This window comes from Electrona antarctica (assembly GCF_951216825.1).
Source record: "Electrona antarctica genome assembly, chromosome: 10".
Classification (NCBI taxonomy): domain Eukaryota; kingdom Metazoa; phylum Chordata; class Actinopteri; order Myctophiformes; family Myctophidae; genus Electrona; species Electrona antarctica.
Genome location: NC_136791.1, coordinates 33,967,267 through 33,984,405, shown reverse-complemented (window position 1 = coordinate 33,984,405; position 17,139 = coordinate 33,967,267).

The window sequence follows — 17,139 nt, the reverse complement described above, 5'->3', positions numbered from 1 at the left end:
TGTGTGTGTGTGTGTGTGTGTGTGTGTGTGTGTGTGTGTGTGTGTGTGTGTGTGTGTGTGTGTGTGTGTGTGTGTGTGTGTGTGTGTGTGTGTGTGTGTGTGTGTGTGTGTGTGTGCGTGCGTGCGTGCGTGCGTGCCTTGAAGGTTTATAGGTCCTTCCTGCAGGATCACATCCACCAATGGGGAGGCTGTCTGTGTCCTGTCATGGTTTCTCCTTTGTATTATCTGATTAACATCCACGATAACACTTAAAAGCACTAAAGACACCTTTGATGCACAGCACCATTCAAATGCTCTGTACAAACATGATCCCAAGGCCCCATTTGAAAAGTGACACCAAGAAGAACAACTTACAACCTAATAAAAACTGAGAGCTAAGTGGCACCCTTGTTAAGATCCATGTGAGCCAGAGGTTGTGAGTTCAAATCCAGCTGAGTTCCTCATACTTTCACTCTGCAGCATGTTTTGGAGAATAACATCCAGAAGAGAACTGGAAAGAGATGGAAAGCTGAGGAGATTATCAGAGAGCATGGTGGCACTCTGTGATAAACTGCTGTTTATGTGAGCCACAGGTCGTGGGTTCAAGTTCAGCCCATGGCCTCAGACGGCATACTATAGCATGCCATTTTTCATCATTTTTGAGGATTTGGAAAAAAAAAAAATCACTCCGAGACCATGGGCTATGTCTCGGAGTGATTTTCATCTTTTTTTCAAATCCTCAAAAATGATGAAAAACGGCATATAGTATGCCGTCCGATATGGGCTATAGCCCATGGTCATAAATGATGAAAAACGAGGATTTGAAAAAAAGACGAAAATGACTCCGAGACCATGGGCTATAGCCCATGGTCTCGGAGTGATTTTCGTCTTTTTTTCAAATCCTCAAAAATGATGGAAAACGGCATGCTATAGTATGCCGTTCGAGACCATGGGCTATAGCCCATCGTCTCGGAGTCATTTTCGTCTTTTTTTCAAATCCTCAAGAATGATGAAAAACGGCATGCTATAGTATGCTGTCCAATATGGGCTATAGCCCATGGTCATAAATTATGAAAAACGAGGATTTGAAAAAAAGACGAAAATTACTCCGAGATGATGGGCTATAGCCCATGGTCTCGGAGTGATTTTCGTCTTTTTTTCAAATCCTCAAAAATGATGGAAAACGGCATGCTATAGTATGCCGTTCGAGACCATGGGCTATAGCCCATCGTCTGAGTCATTTTCGTCTTTTTTTCAAATCCTCAAAAATGATGAAAAACGGCATGCTATAGTATGCCGTCCGATATGGGCTATAGCCCATGGTCATAAATGATGAAAAACGAGGATTTGAAAAAAAGACGAAAATGACTCCGAGACGATGGGCTATAGCCCATGGTCTCGGAGTGATTTTCGTATTTTTTTCAAATCCTAAAAAATGATGGAAAACGGCATGCTATAGTATGCCGTTCGAGACCATGGGCTATAGCCCATGGTCTCGGAGTGATTTTCGTCTTTTTTTCAAATCCTCAAAAATGATGGAAAACGGCATGGTATAGTATGCTGTCCGATATGGGCATGCTGATGGACATGCTGTCCATCGTATGCTGTCCAATATGGGCTATAGTCCATGGTCATAAATGATGAAAAACGAGGATTTGAAAAAAAGACGAAAATGACTCCGAGACGATGGGCTATAGCCCATGGTCTCGGAGTGATTTTCGTCTTTTTTTCAAATCCTCAAAAATGATGGAAAACGGCATGGTATAGCATGCCGTTCGAGACCATGGGCTATAGCCCATGGTCTCGGAGTGATTTTCGTCTTTTTTTCAAATCCTCAAAAATGATGGAAAACGGCATGCTATAGTATGCCGTTCGAGACCATGGGCTAAAGCCCATCGTCTCGGAGTCATTTTCGTCTTTTTTTCAAATCCTCAAAAATGATGGAAAACGGCATGCTATAGTATGCCGTTCGAGACCATGGGCTATAGCCCATCGTCTCGGAGTCATTTTCGTCTTTTTTTCAAATCCTCAAAAATGATGTAAAACGGCATGCTATAGTCTGCCGTTCGAGACCATGGGCTATAGCCCATCGTCTCGGAGTGATTTTCGTCTTTTTTTCAAATCCTCAAAAATGATGAAAAACGGCATGCTATAGTATGCTGTCCGATATGGGCTATAGCCCATGGTCATAAATGATGAAAAACGAGGATTGAAAAAAAGACGAAAATGCCTCCGAGACCATGGGCTATAGCCCATGGTCTCGGAGTGATTTTCGTCTTTTTTTCAAATCCTCAAAAATGATGGAAAACGGCATGCTATAGTATGCCGTTCGAGACCATGGGCTATAGCCCATCGTCTCGGAGTCATTTTCGTCTTTTTTTCAAATCCTCCAAAATGATGGAAAACGGCATGCTATAGTATGCCGTTCGAGACCATGGGCTATAGCACATCGTCTCGGAGTGATTTTCGTCTTTTTTTTAAATCCTCAAAAATGATGAAAAACGGCATGCTATAGTATGCTGTCCGATATGGGCTATAGCCCATGGTCATAAATGATGAAAAACGAGGATTTGAAAAAAAGACGAAAATGACTCCGAGACGAAGGGCTATAGCCCATGGTCTCGGAGTGATTTTCGTCTTTTTTTCAAATCCTCAAAAAGGATGGAAAACGGCATGGTATAGTATGCCGTTCGAGACCATGGGCTATAGCCCATCGTCTCGGAGTGATTTTCGTCTTTTTTTCAAATCCTCAAAAATGATGGAAAACGGCATGGTATAGTATGCCGTTCGAGACCATGGGCTATAGCCCATCGTCTCAGAGTCATTTTCGTCTTTTTTTTTAAATCCTCAAAAATGATGGAAAACGGCATGCTATAGTATGCCGTTCGAGACCATGGGCTATAGCCCATCGTCTCGGAGTCATTTTCGTCTTTTTTTCAAATCCTCAAAAATGATGTAAAACGGCATGCTATAGTATGCCGTTCGAGACCATGGGCTATAGCCCATCGTCTCAGAGTCATTTTCGTCTTTTTTTTAAATCCTCAAAAATGATGAAAAACGGCATGCTATCGTATGCTGTCCGATATGGGCTATAGCCCATGGTCATAAATGATGAAAAACGAGGATTTAAAAAAAAGACGAAAATGACTCCGAGACGATGGGCTGTAGCCCATGGTCTCGGAGTGATTTTCGTCTTTTTTTCAAATCCTCAAAAATGATGGAAAACGGCATGCTATAGTATGCCGTTCGAGACCATGGGCTATAGCCCATCGTCTCGGAGTGATTTTCGTCTTTTTTTCAAATCCTCAAAAATGATGAAAAACGGCATGCTATAGTATGCTGTCCGATATGGGCTATAGCCCAGGGTCATAAATGATGAAAAAGAGGATTTGAAAAAAAGACGAAAATGACTCCGAGACGATGGGCTATAGCCCATGGTCTCGGAGTGATTTTCGTCTTTTTTTCAAATCCTCAAAAATGATGGAAAACGGCATGCTATAGTATGCCGTTCGAGACCATGGGCTATAGCCCATCGTCTCGGAGTGATTTTCGTCTTTTTTTCAAATCCTCAAAAATGATGAAAAACGGCATGCTATAGTATGCTGTCCGATATGGGCTATAGCCCATGGTCATAAATGATGAAAAACGAGGATTGAAAATAAGACGAAAATGCCTCCGAGACCATGGGCTATAGCCCATGGTCTCGGAGTGATTTTCGTCTTTTTTTCAAATCCTCAAAAATGATGGAAAACGGCATGCTATAGTATGCCGTTCGAGACCATGGGCTATAGCCCATCGTCTCGGAGTCATTTTCGTCTTTTTTTCAAATCCTCCAAAATGATGGAAAACGGCATGCTATAGTATGCCGTTCGAGACCATGGGCTATAGCCCATCGTCTCGGAGTCATTTTCGTCTTTTTTTCAAATCCTCAAAAATGATGTAAAACGGCATGCTATAGTATGCTGTCCGATATGGGCTATAGCCCATGGTCATAAATGATGAAAAACGAGGATTTGAAAAAAAGACGAAAATGATTCCGAGACGATGGGCTATAGCCCATGGTCTCGGAGTGATTTTCGTCTTTTTTTCAAATCCTCAAAAATGATGGAAAACGGCATGGTATAGTATGCCGTTCGAGACCATGGGCTTTAGCCCATGGTCTCGGAGTGATTTTCGTCTTTTTTTCAAATCCTCAAAAATGATGGAAAACGGCATGGTATAGTATGCTGTCCGATATGGGCTATAGCCCAGGGTCATAAATGATGAAAAACGAGGATTTGAAAAAAAGACGAAAATGACTCCGAGACGATGGGCTATAGCCCATGGTCTCGGAGTGATTTTCGTCTTTTTTTTAAATCCTCAAAAATGATGGAAAACGGCATCCTATAGTATGCCGTTCGAGACCATGGGCTATAGCCCATCGTCTCGGAGTCATTTTCGTCTTTTTTTCAAATCCTCAAAAATGATGTAAAACGGCATGCTATAGTATTCTGTCCGATATGGGCTATAGCCCATGGTCATAAATGATGAAAAACGAGGATTTGAAAAAAAGACGAAAATGATTCCGAGACCATGGGCTATAGCCCATCGTCTCGGAGTGATTTTCGTCTTTTTTTCAAATCCTCAAAAATGATGAAAAACGGCATGCTATAGTATGCTGTCCGATATGGGCTATAGCCCATGGTCATAAATGATGAAAAACGAGGATTTGAAAAAAAGACGAAAATGATTCCGAGACCATGGGCTATAGCCCATCGTCTCGGAGTGATTTTCGTCTTTTTTTCAAATCCTCAAAAATGATGAAAAACGGCATGCTATAGTATGCTGTCCGATATGGGCTATAGCCCATGGTCATAATGATGAAAAACGAGGATTTGAAAAAAAGACGAAAATGACTCCGAGACGATGGGCTATAGCCCATCGTCTCGGAGTCATTTTCGTCTTTTTTTCAAATCCTCAAAAATGATGGAAAACGGCATGCTATAGTATGCCGTTCGAGACCATGGGCTATAGCCCATCGTCTCGGAGTCATTTTCGTCTTTTTTTCAAATCCTCAAAAATGATGTAAAACGGCATGCTATAGTCTGCCGTTCGAGACCATGGGCTATAGCCCATCGTCTCGGAGTGATTTTCGTCTTTTTTTCAAATCCTCAAAAATGATGAAAAACGGCATGCTATAGTATGCTGTCCGATATGGGCTATAGCCCATGGTCATAAATGATGAAAAACGAGGATTGAAAAAAAGACGAAAATGCCTCCGAGACCATGGGCTATAGCCCATGGTCTCGGAGTAATTTTCATCTTTTTTTCAAATCCTCAAAAATGATGGAAAACGGCATGCTATAGTATGCCGTTCGAGACCATGGGCTATAGCCCATCGTCTCGGAGTCATTTTCGTCTTTTTTTCAAATCCTCCAAAATGATGAAAAACGGCATGCTATAGTCTGCCGTTCGAGACCATGGGCTATAGCCCATCGTCTCGGAGTCATTTTCGTCTTTTATTTAAATCCTCAAAAATGATGTAAAACGGCATGCTATATAGTATGCTGTCCGATATGGGCTATAGCCCATGGTCATAAATGATGAAAAACGAGGATTTGAAAAAAAGACGAAAATGACTCCGAGACGATGGGCTATAGCCCATGGTCTCGGAGTGATTTTCGTCTTTTTTTCAAATCCTCAAAAATGATGGAAAACGGCATGGTATAGTATGCCGTTCGAGACCATGGGCTATAGCCCATGGTCTCGGAGTGATTTTCGTCTTTTTTTCAAATCCTCAAAAATGATGGAAAACGGCATGGTATAGTATGCTGTCCGATATGGGCTATAGCCCATGGTCATAAATGATGAAAAACGAGGATTTGAAAAAAAGACGAAAATGACTCCGAGACGATGGGCTATAGCCCATGGTCTCGGAGTGATTTTCGTCTTTTTTTCAAATCCTCAAAAATGATGGAAAACGGCATGGTATAGTATGCCGTTCGAGACCATGGGCTATATAGCCCATCGTCTCGGGGTGATTTTCGTCTTTTTTTTAAATCCTCAAAAATGATGAAAAACGGCATGCTATAGACGATGGGCTATAGCCCATGGTCTCGGAGTGATTTTCGTCTTTTTTTCAAATCCTCAAAAATGATGGAAAACGGCATGGTATAGTATGCCGTTCGAGACCATGGGCTATAGCCCATGGTCTCGGAGTGATTTTCGTCTTTTTTTCAAATCCTCAAAAATGATGGAAAACGGCATGCTATAGTATGCCGTTCGAGACCATGGGCTATAGCCCATCGTCTCGGAGTCATTTTCGTCTTTTTTTCAAATCCTCCAAAATGATGGAAAACGGCATGCTATAGTATGCCGTTCGAGACCATGGGCTATAGCCCATCGTCTCGGAGTCATTTTCGTCTTTTTTTCAAATCCTCAAAAATGATGTAAAACGGCATGCTATAGTATGCTGTCCGATATGGGCTATAGCCCATGGTCATAAATGATGAAAAACGAGGATTTGAAAAAAAGACGAAAATGACTCCGAGACGATGGGCTATAGCCCATGGTCTCGGAGTGATTTTCGTCTTTTTTTCAAAACCTCAAAAATGATGGAAAACGGCATGGTATAGTATGCCGTTCGAGACCATGGGCTATAGCCCATGGTCTCGGAGTGATTTTCGTCTTTTTTTCAAATCCTCAAAAATGATGGAAAACGGCATGGTATAGTATGCTGTCCGATATGGGCTATAGCCCAGGGTCATAAATGATGAAAAACGAGGATTTGAAAAAAAGACGAAAATGACTCCGAGACGATGGGCTATAGCCCATGGTCTCGGAGTGATTTTCGTCTTTTTTTCAAATCCTCAAAAATGATGGAAAACGGCATGCTATAGTATGCCGTTCGAGACCATGGGCTAAAGCCCATCGTCTCGGAGTCATTTTCGTCTTTTTTTCAAATCCTCAAAAATGATGGAAAACGGCATGCTATAGTATGCCGTTCGAGACCATGGGCTATAGCCCATCGTCTCGGAGTCATTTTCGTCTTTTTTTCAAATCCTCAAAAATGATGTAAAACGGCATGCTATAGTCTGCCGTTCGAGACCATGGGCTATAGCCCATCGTCTCGGAGTCATTTTCGTCTTTTTTTTAAATCCTCAAAAATGATGAAAAACGGCATGCTATAGTATGCTGTCCGATATGGGCTATAGCCCATGGTCATAAATGATGAAAAACGAGGATTTGAAAAAAAGACGAAAATGACTCCGAGACGATGGGCTATAGCCCATGGTCTCGGAGTGATTTTCGTCTTTTTTTCAAATCCTCAAAAATGATGGAAAACGGCGTGGTATAGAATGCCGTTCGAGACCATGGGCTATAGCACATCGTCTCGGAGTGATTTTCGTCTTTTTTTTAAATCCTCAAAAATGATGAAAAACGGCATGCTATAGTATGCTGTCCGATATGGGCTATAGCCCATGGTCATAAATGATGAAAAACGAGGATTTGAAAAAAAGACGAAAATGACTCCGAGACGATGGGCTATAGCCCATGGTCTCGGAGTGATTTTCGTCTTTTTTTCAAATCCTCAAAAATGATGGAAAACGGCATGGTATAGTATGCCGTTCGAGACCATGGGCTATATAGCCCATCATCTCGGGGTGATTTTCGTCTTTTTTTTAAATCCTCAAAAATGATGAAAAACGGCATGCTATAGTATGCTGTCCGATATGGGCTATAGCCCATGGTCATAAATGATGAAAAACGAGGATTTGAAAAAAAGACGAAAATGACTCCGAGACCATGGGCTATAGCCCATGGTCTCGGAGTGATTTTCGTCTTTTTTTCAAATCCTCAAAAATGATGGAAAACGGCGTGGTATAGAATGCCGTTCGAGACCATGGGCTATAGCACATCGTCTCGGAGTGATTTTCGTCTTTTTTTTAAATCCTCAAAAATGATGAAAAACGGCATGCTATAGTATGCTGTCCGATATGGGCTATAGCCCATGGTCATGATGAAAAACGAGGATTTGAAAAAAAGACGAAAATGACTCCGAGACGATGGGCTATAGCCCATGGTCTCGGAGTGATTTTCGTCTTTTTTTCAAATCCTCAAAAATGATGGAAAACGGCATGGTATAGTATGCCGTTCGAGACCATGGGCTATAGCCCATGGTCTCGGAGTGATTTTCGTCTTTTTTTTTAATCCTCAAAAATGATGAAAAACGGCATGCTATAGTATGCTGTCCGATATGGGCTATAGCCCATCGTCTCGGAGTGATTTTCGTCTTTTTTTCAAATCCTCAAAAATGATGAAAAACGGCATGCTATAGTATGCTGTCCTATATGGGCTATAGCCCATGGTCATAAATGATGAAAAACGAGGATTTGAAAAAAAGACTAAAATGACTCCGAGACGATGGGCTATAGCCCATGGTCTCGGAGTGATTTTCGTCTTTTTTTCAAATCCTCAAAAATGATGAAAAACGGCATGCTATAGTATGCTGTCCAATATGGGCTATAGCCCATGGTCATAAATGATGAAAAACGAGGATTTGAAAAAAAGACGAAAATGACTCCGAGACGATGGACTATAGCCCATGGTCTCGGAGTGATTTTCGTCTTTTTTTCTCAAATCCTCAAAAATGATGGAAAACGGCATGCTATAGTATGCCGTTCGAGACCATGGGCTATAGCCCATCGTCTCGGAGTCATTTTCGTCTTTTTTTCAAATCCTCAAGAATGATGAAAAACGGCATGCCATAGTATGCTGTCCAATGTGGGCTATAGCCCATGGTCATAAATTATGAAAAACGAGGATTTGAAAAAAAGACGAAAATGACTCCGAGATGATGGGCTATAGCCCATGGTCTCGGAGTGATTTTCGTCTTTTTTTCAAATCCTCAAGAATGATGAAAAACGGCATGCTATAGTATGCTGTCCAATGTGGGCTATAGCCCATGGTCATAAATGATGAAAAACGAGGATTTGAAAAAAAGACTAAAATGACTCCGAGACGATGGGCTATAGCCCATGGTCTCGGAGTGATTTTCGTCTTTTTTTAAAATCCTCAAAAATGATGAAAAACGGCATGCTATAGTATGCTGTCCGATATGGGCTATAGCCCATGGTCATAAATGATGAAAAACGAGGATTTGAAAAAAAGACGAAAATGACTCCGAGACCATGGGCTATAGCCCATGGTCTCGGAGTGATTTTCGTCTTTTTTTCAAATCCTCAAAAATGATGGAAAACGGCGTGGTATAGAATGCCGTTCGAGACCATGGGCTATAGCACATCGTCTCGGAGTGATTTTCGTCTTTTTTTTTAATCCTCAAAAATGATGAAAAACGGCATGCTATAGTATGCTGTCCGATATGGGCTATAGCCCATGGTCATAAATGATGAAAAACGAGGATTTGAAAAAAAGACGAAAATGACTCCGAGACGATGGGCTATAGCCCATGGTCTCGGAGTGATTTTCGTCTTTTTTTCAAATCCTCAAAAATGATGGAAAACGGCATGGTATAGTATGCCGTTCGAGACCATGGGCTATATAGCCCATCGTCTCGGGGTGATTTTCGTCTTTTTTTTAAATCCTCAAAAATGATGAAAAACGGCATGCTATAGTATGCTGTCCGATATGGGCTATAGCCCATGGTCATAAATGATGAAAAACGAGGATTTGAAAAAAAGACGAAAATGACTCCGAGACCATGGGCTATAGCCCATGGTCTCGGAGTGATTTTCGTCTTTTTTTTTAATCCTCAAAAATGATGAAAAACGGCATGCTATAGTATGCTGTCCGATATGGGCTATAGCCCATCGTCTCGGAGTGATTTTCGTCTTTTTTTCAAATCCTCAAAAATGATGAAAAACGGCATGCTATAGTATGCTGTCCGATATGGGCTATAGCCCATGGTCATAAATGATGAAAAACGAGGATTTGAAAAAAAGACTAAAATGACTCCGAGACGATGGGCTATAGCCCATGGTCTCGGAGTGATTTTCGTCTTTTTTTCAAATCCTCAAAAATGATGGAAAACGGCGTGGTATAGAATGCCGTTCGAGACCATGGGCTATAGCACATCGTCTCGGAGTGATTTTCGTCTTTTTTTTAAATCCTCAAAAATGATGAAAAACGGCATGCTATAGTATGCTGTCCGATATGGGCTATAGCCCATGGTCATAAATGATGAAAAACGAGGATTTGAAAAAAAGACGAAAATGACTCCGAGACGATGGGCTATAGCCCATGGTCTCGGAGTGATTTTCGTCTTTTTTTCAAATCCTCAAAAATGATGGAAAACGGCATGGTATAGTATGCCGTTCGAGACCATGGGCTATATAGCCCATCGTCTCGGGGTGATTTTCGTCTTTTTTTTAAATCCTCAAAAATGATGAAAAACGGCATGCTATAGTATGCTGTCCGATATGGGCTATAGCCCATGGTCATAAATGATGAAAAACGAGGATTTGAAAAAAAGACGAAAATGACTCCGAGACCATGGGCTATAGCCCATGGTCTCGGAGTGATTTTCGTCTTTTTTTTTAATCCTCAAAAATGATGAAAAACGGCATGCTATAGTATGCTGTCCGATATGGGCTATAGCCCATCGTCTCGGAGTGATTTTCGTCTTTTTTTCAAATCCTCAAAAATGATGAAAAACGGCATGCTATAGTATGCTGTCCGATATGGGCTATAGCCCATGGTCATAAATGATGAAAAACGAGGATTTGAAAAAAAGACGAAGATGACTCCGAGACGATGGACTATAGCCCATGGTCTCGGAGTGATTTTCGTCTTTTTTTCTCAAATCCTCAAAAATGATGGAAAACGGCATGCTATAGTATGCCGTTCGAGACCATGGGCTATAGCCCATCGTCTCGGAGTCATTTTCGTCTTTTTTTCAAATCCTCAAGAATGATGAAAAACGGCATGCTATAGTATGCTGTCCAATGTGGGCTATAGCCCATGGTCATAAATGATGAAAAACGAGGATTTGAAAAAAAGACGAAAATGACTCCGAGATGATGGGCTATAGCCCATGGTCTCGGAGTGATTTTCGTCTTTTTTTCAAATCCTCAAAAATGATGGAAAACGGCATGCTATAGTATGCCGTTCGATATGGGCTATAGCCCATAGTCATAAATGATGAAAAACGAGGATTTGAAAAAAAGACGAAAATGACTCCGAGACGATGGGCTATAGCCCATGGTCTCGGAGTGATTTTCGTCTTTTTTTCAAATCCTCAAAAATGATGGAAAACGGCATGCTATAGTATGCCGTTCGAGACCATGGGCTATAGCCCATCGGCTGAGTCATTTTCGTCTTTTTTTCAAATCCTCAAAAATGATGAAAAACGCCATGCTATAGTATGCCGTCCGATATGGGCTATAGCCCATGGTCATAAATGATGAAAAACGAGGATTTGAAAAAAAGACGAAAATGACTCCGAGACGATGGGCTATAGCCCATGGTCTCGGAGTGATTTTCGTCTTTTTTTCAAATCCTCAAAAATGATGGAAAACGGCATGCTATAGTATGCCGTTCGAGACCATGGGCTATAGCCCATCGTCTCGGAGTGATTTTCGTCTTTTTTTCAAATCCTCAAAAATGATGAAAAACGGCATGCTATAGTATGCTGTCCAATATGGGCTATAGTCCATGGTCATAAATGATGAAAAACGAGGATTTGAAAAAAAGACGAAAATGACTCCGAGACGATGGGCTATAGCCCATGGTCTCGGAGTGATTTTCGTCTTTTTTTCAAATCCTCAAAAATGATGGAAAACGGCATGGTATAGTATGCCGTTCGAGACCATGGGCTATATAGCCCATCGTCTCGGGGTGATTTTCGTCTTTTTTTTAAATCCTCAAAAATGATGAAAAACGGCATGCTATAGTATGCTGTCCGATATGGGCTATAGCCCATGGTCATAAATGATGAAAAACGAGGATTTGAAAAAAAGACGAAAATGACTCCGAGACCATGGGCTATAGCCCATGGTCTCGGAGTGATTTTCGTCTTTTTTTTTAATCCTCAAAAATGATGAAAAACGGCATGCTATAGTATGCTGTCCGATATGGGCTATAGCCCATCGTCTCGGAGTGATTTTCGTCTTTTTTTCAAATCCTCAAAAATGATGAAAAACGGCATGCTATAGTATGCTGTCCGATATGGGCTATAGCCCATGGTCATAAATGATGAAAAACGAGGATTTGAAAAAAAGACTAAAATGACTCCGAGACGATGGGCTATAGCCCATGGTCTCGGAGTGATTTTCGTCTTTTTTTCAAATCCTCAAAAATGATGGAAAACGGCGTGGTATAGAATGCCGTTCGAGACCATGGGCTATAGCACATCGTCTCGGAGTGATTTTCGTCTTTTTTTTAAATCCTCAAAAATGATGAAAAACGGCATGCTATAGTATGCTGTCCGATATGGGCTATAGCCCATGGTCATAAATGATGAAAAACGAGGATTTGAAAAAAAGACGAAAATGACTCCGAGACGATGGGCTATAGCCCATGGTCTCGGAGTGATTTTCGTCTTTTTTTCAAATCCTCAAAAATGATGGAAAACGGCATGGTATAGTATGCCGTTCGAGACCATGGGCTATATAGCCCATCGTCTCGGGGTGATTTTCGTCTTTTTTTTAAATCCTCAAAAATGATGAAAAACGGCATGCTATAGTATGCTGTCCGATATGGGCTATAGCCCATGGTCATAAATGATGAAAAACGAGGATTTGAAAAAAAGACGAAAATGACTCCGAGACCATGGGCTATAGCCCATGGTCTCGGAGTGATTTTCGTCTTTTTTTTTAATCCTCAAAAATGATGAAAAACGGCATGCTATAGTATGCTGTCCGATATGGGCTATAGCCCATCGTCTCGGAGTGATTTTCGTCTTTTTTTCAAATCCTCAAAAATGATGAAAAACGGCATGCTATAGTATGCTGTCCGATATGGGCTATAGCCCATGGTCATAAATGATGAAAAACGAGGATTTGAAAAAAAGACGAAGATGACTCCGAGACGATGGACTATAGCCCATGGTCTCGGAGTGATTTTCGTCTTTTTTTCTCAAATCCTCAAAAATGATGGAAAACGGCATGCTATAGTATGCCGTTCGAGACCATGGGCTATAGCCCATCGTCTCGGAGTCATTTTCGTCTTTTTTTCAAATCCTCAAGAATGATGAAAAACGGCATGCTATAGTATGCTGTCCAATGTGGGCTATAGCCCATGGTCATAAATGATGAAAAACGAGGATTTGAAAAAAAGACGAAAATGACTCCGAGATGATGGGCTATAGCCCATGGTCTCGGAGTGATTTTCGTCTTTTTTTCAAATCCTCAAAAATGATGGAAAACGGCATGCTATAGTATGCCGTTCGATATGGGCTATAGCCCATAGTCATAAATGATGAAAAACGAGGATTTGAAAAAAAGACGAAAATGACTCCGAGACGATGGGCTATAGCCCATGGTCTCGGAGTGATTTTCGTCTTTTTTTCAAATCCTCAAAAATGATGGAAAACGGCATGCTATAGTATGCCGTTCGAGACCATGGGCTATAGCCCATCGGCTGAGTCATTTTCGTCTTTTTTTCAAATCCTCAAAAATGATGAAAAACGCCATGCTATAGTATGCCGTCCGATATGGGCTATAGCCCATGGTCATAAATGATGAAAAACGAGGATTTGAAAAAAAGACGAAAATGACTCCGAGACGATGGGCTATAGCCCATGGTCTCGGAGTGATTTTCGTCTTTTTTTCAAATCCTCAAAAATGATGGAAAACGGCATGCTATAGTATGCCGTTCGAGACCATGGGCTATAGCCCATCGTCTCGGAGTGATTTTCGTCTTTTTTTCAAATCCTCAAAAATGATGAAAAACGGCATGCTATAGTATGCTGTCCAATATGGGCTATAGTCCATGGTCATAAATGATGAAAAACGAGGATTTGAAAAAAAGACGAAAATGACTCCGAGACGATGGGCTATAGCCCATGGTCTCGGAGTGATTTTCGTCTTTTTTTCAAATCCTCAAAAATGATGGAAAACGGCATGGTATAGTATGCCGTTCGAGACCATGGGCTATAGCCCATCGTCTCGGAGTCATTTTCGTCTTTTTTTTAAATCCTCAAAAATGATGAAAAACGGCATGCTATAGTATGCTGTCCGATATGGGCTATAGCCCATGGTCATAAATGATGAAAAACGAGGATTTGAAAAAAAGACGAAAATGACTCCGAGACGATGGGCTATAGCCCATGGTCTCGGAGTGATTTTCGTCTTTTTTTCAAATCCTCAAAAATGATGGAAAACGGCATGCTATAGTATGCCGTTCGAGACCATGGGCTATAGCCCATCGTCTCGGAGTCATTTTCGTCTTTTTTTCAAATCCTCAAAAATTATGATAAAAAGGCATGCTATAGTATGCTGTCCGATATGGGCTATAGCCCACGGTCATACATGATGAAAAACGAGGATTTGAAAAAAAGACCAAAATGACTCTGAGACGATGGGCTATAGCCCGCCATGGTCTCGGAGTGATTTTCGTCTTTTTTTCAAATCCTCAAAAATGATGGAAAACGGCATGCTATAGTATGCCGTTCGAGACCATGGGCTATAGCCCATCGTCTCGGAGTGATTTTCGTCTTTTTTTCAAATCCTCAAAAATGTAGAAAAACGGCATGCTATAGTATGCCGTCCGATATGGGCTATAGGCCATGGTCATAAATGATGAAAAACGAGGATTTGAAAAAAAAGACGAAAATGACTCCGAGACGATGGGCTATAGCCCATGGTCTCGGAGTTATTTTCGTCTTTTTTTCAAATCCTCAAAAATGAATGAAAACGGCATGGTATAGTATGCCGTCCGATATGGGCTATAGCCCATGGTCATAAATGATGAAAAACGAGGATTTGAAAAAAAGACGAAAATGACTCTGAGACGATGGGCTATAGCCCATGGTCTCGGAGTGATTTTCGTCTTTTTTTCAAATCCTCAAAAATGATGGAAAACGGCATGCTATAGTATGCCGTTCGAGACCATGGGCTATAGCCCATCGTCTCGGAGTCATTTTCGTCTTTTTTTCAAATCCTCAAAAATGATGAAAAACGGCATGCTATAGTATGCCGTCCGATATGGGCTATAGCCCATGGTCATAAATGATGAAAAACGAGGATTTGAAAAAAAGACTAAAATCACTCCGAGACCATGGGCTATAGCCCATCGTCTCGGAGTTATTTTCGTCTTTTTTTCAAATCCTCAAAAATGAATGAAAACGGCATGGTATAGTATGCTGTTCGAGACCATGGGCTATAGCCCATCGTCTCAGAGTCATTTTCGTCTTTTTTTCAAATCCTCAAAAATGATGGAAAACGGCATGGTATAGTATGCCGTTCGAGACCATGGGCTATAGCCCATCGTCTCGGAGTCATTTTCGTCTTTTTTTTAAATCCTCAAAAATGATGAAAAACGGCATGCTATAGTATGCTGTCCGATATGGGCTATAGCCCATGGTCATAAATGATGAAAAACGAGGATTTGAAAAAAAGACGAAAATGACTCCGAGACGATGGGCTATAGCCCATGGTCTCGGAGTGATTTTCGTCTTTTTTTCAAATCCTCAAAAATGATGGAAAACGGCATGGTATAGTATGCCGTTCGAGACCATGGGCTATAGCCCATCGTCTCGGAGTCATTTTCGTCTTTTTTTTAAATCCTCAAAAATGATGAAAAACGGCATGCTATAGTATGCTGTCCGATATGGGCTATAGCCCATGGTCATAAATGATGAAAAACGAGGATTTGAAAAAAAGACGAAAATGACTCCGAGACGATGGGCTATAGCCCATGGTCTCGGAGTGATTTTCGTCTTTTTTTCAAATCCTCAAAAATGATGGAAAACGGCATGCTATAGTATGCCGTTCGAGACCATGGGCTATAGCCCATCGTCTCGGAGTCATTTTCGTCTTTTTTTCAAATCCTCAAAAATTATGATAAAAAGGCATGCTATAGTATGCTGTCCGATATGGGCTATAGCCCACGGTCATACATGATGAAAAACGAGGATTTGAAAAAAAGACCAAAATGACTCTGAGACGATGGGCTATAGCCCGCCATGGTCTCGGAGTGATTTTCGTCTTTTTTTCAAATCCTCAAAAATGATGGAAAACGGCATGCTATAGTATGCCGTTCGAGACCATGGGCTATAGCCCATCGTCTCGGAGTGATTTTCGTCTTTTTTTCAAATCCTCAAAAATGTAGAAAAACGGCATGCTATAGTATGCCGTCCGATATGGGCTATAGGCCATGGTCATAAATGATGAAAAACGAGGATTTGAAAAAAAAGACGAAAATGACTCCGAGACGATGGGCTATAGCCCATGGTCTCGGAGTTATTTTCGTCTTTTTTTCAAATCCTCAAAAATGAATGAAAACGGCATGGTATAGTATGCCGTCCGATATGGGCTATAGCCCATGGTCATAAATGATGAAAAACGAGGATTTGAAAAAAAGACGAAAATGACTCTGAGACGATGGGCTATAGCCCATGGTCTCGGAGTGATTTTCGTCTTTTTTTCAAATCCTCAAAAATGATGGAAAACGGCATGCTATAGTATGCCGTTCGAGACCATGGGCTATAGCCCATCGTCTCGGAGTCATTTTCGTCTTTTTTTCAAATCCTCAAAAATGATGAAAAACGGCATGCTATAGTATGCCGTCCGATATGGGCTATAGCCCATGGTCATAAATGATGAAAAACGAGGATTTGAAAAAAAGACTAAAATCACTCCGAGACCATGGGCTATAGCCCATCGTCTCGGAGTTATTTTCGTCTTTTTTTCAAATCCTCAAAAATGAATGAAAACGGCATGGTATAGTATGCTGTTCGAGACCATGGGCTATAGCCCATCGTCTCAGAGTCATTTTCGTCTTTTTTTCAAATCCTCAAAAATGATGGAAAACGGCATGGTATAGTATGCCGTTCGAGACCATGGGCTATAGCCCATCGTCTCGGAGTCATTTTCGTCTTTTTTTTAAATCCTCAAAAATGATGAAAAACGGCATGCTATAGTATGCTGTCCGATATGGGCTATAGCCCATGGTCATAAATGATGAAAAACGAGGATTTGAAAAAAAGACGAAAATGACTCC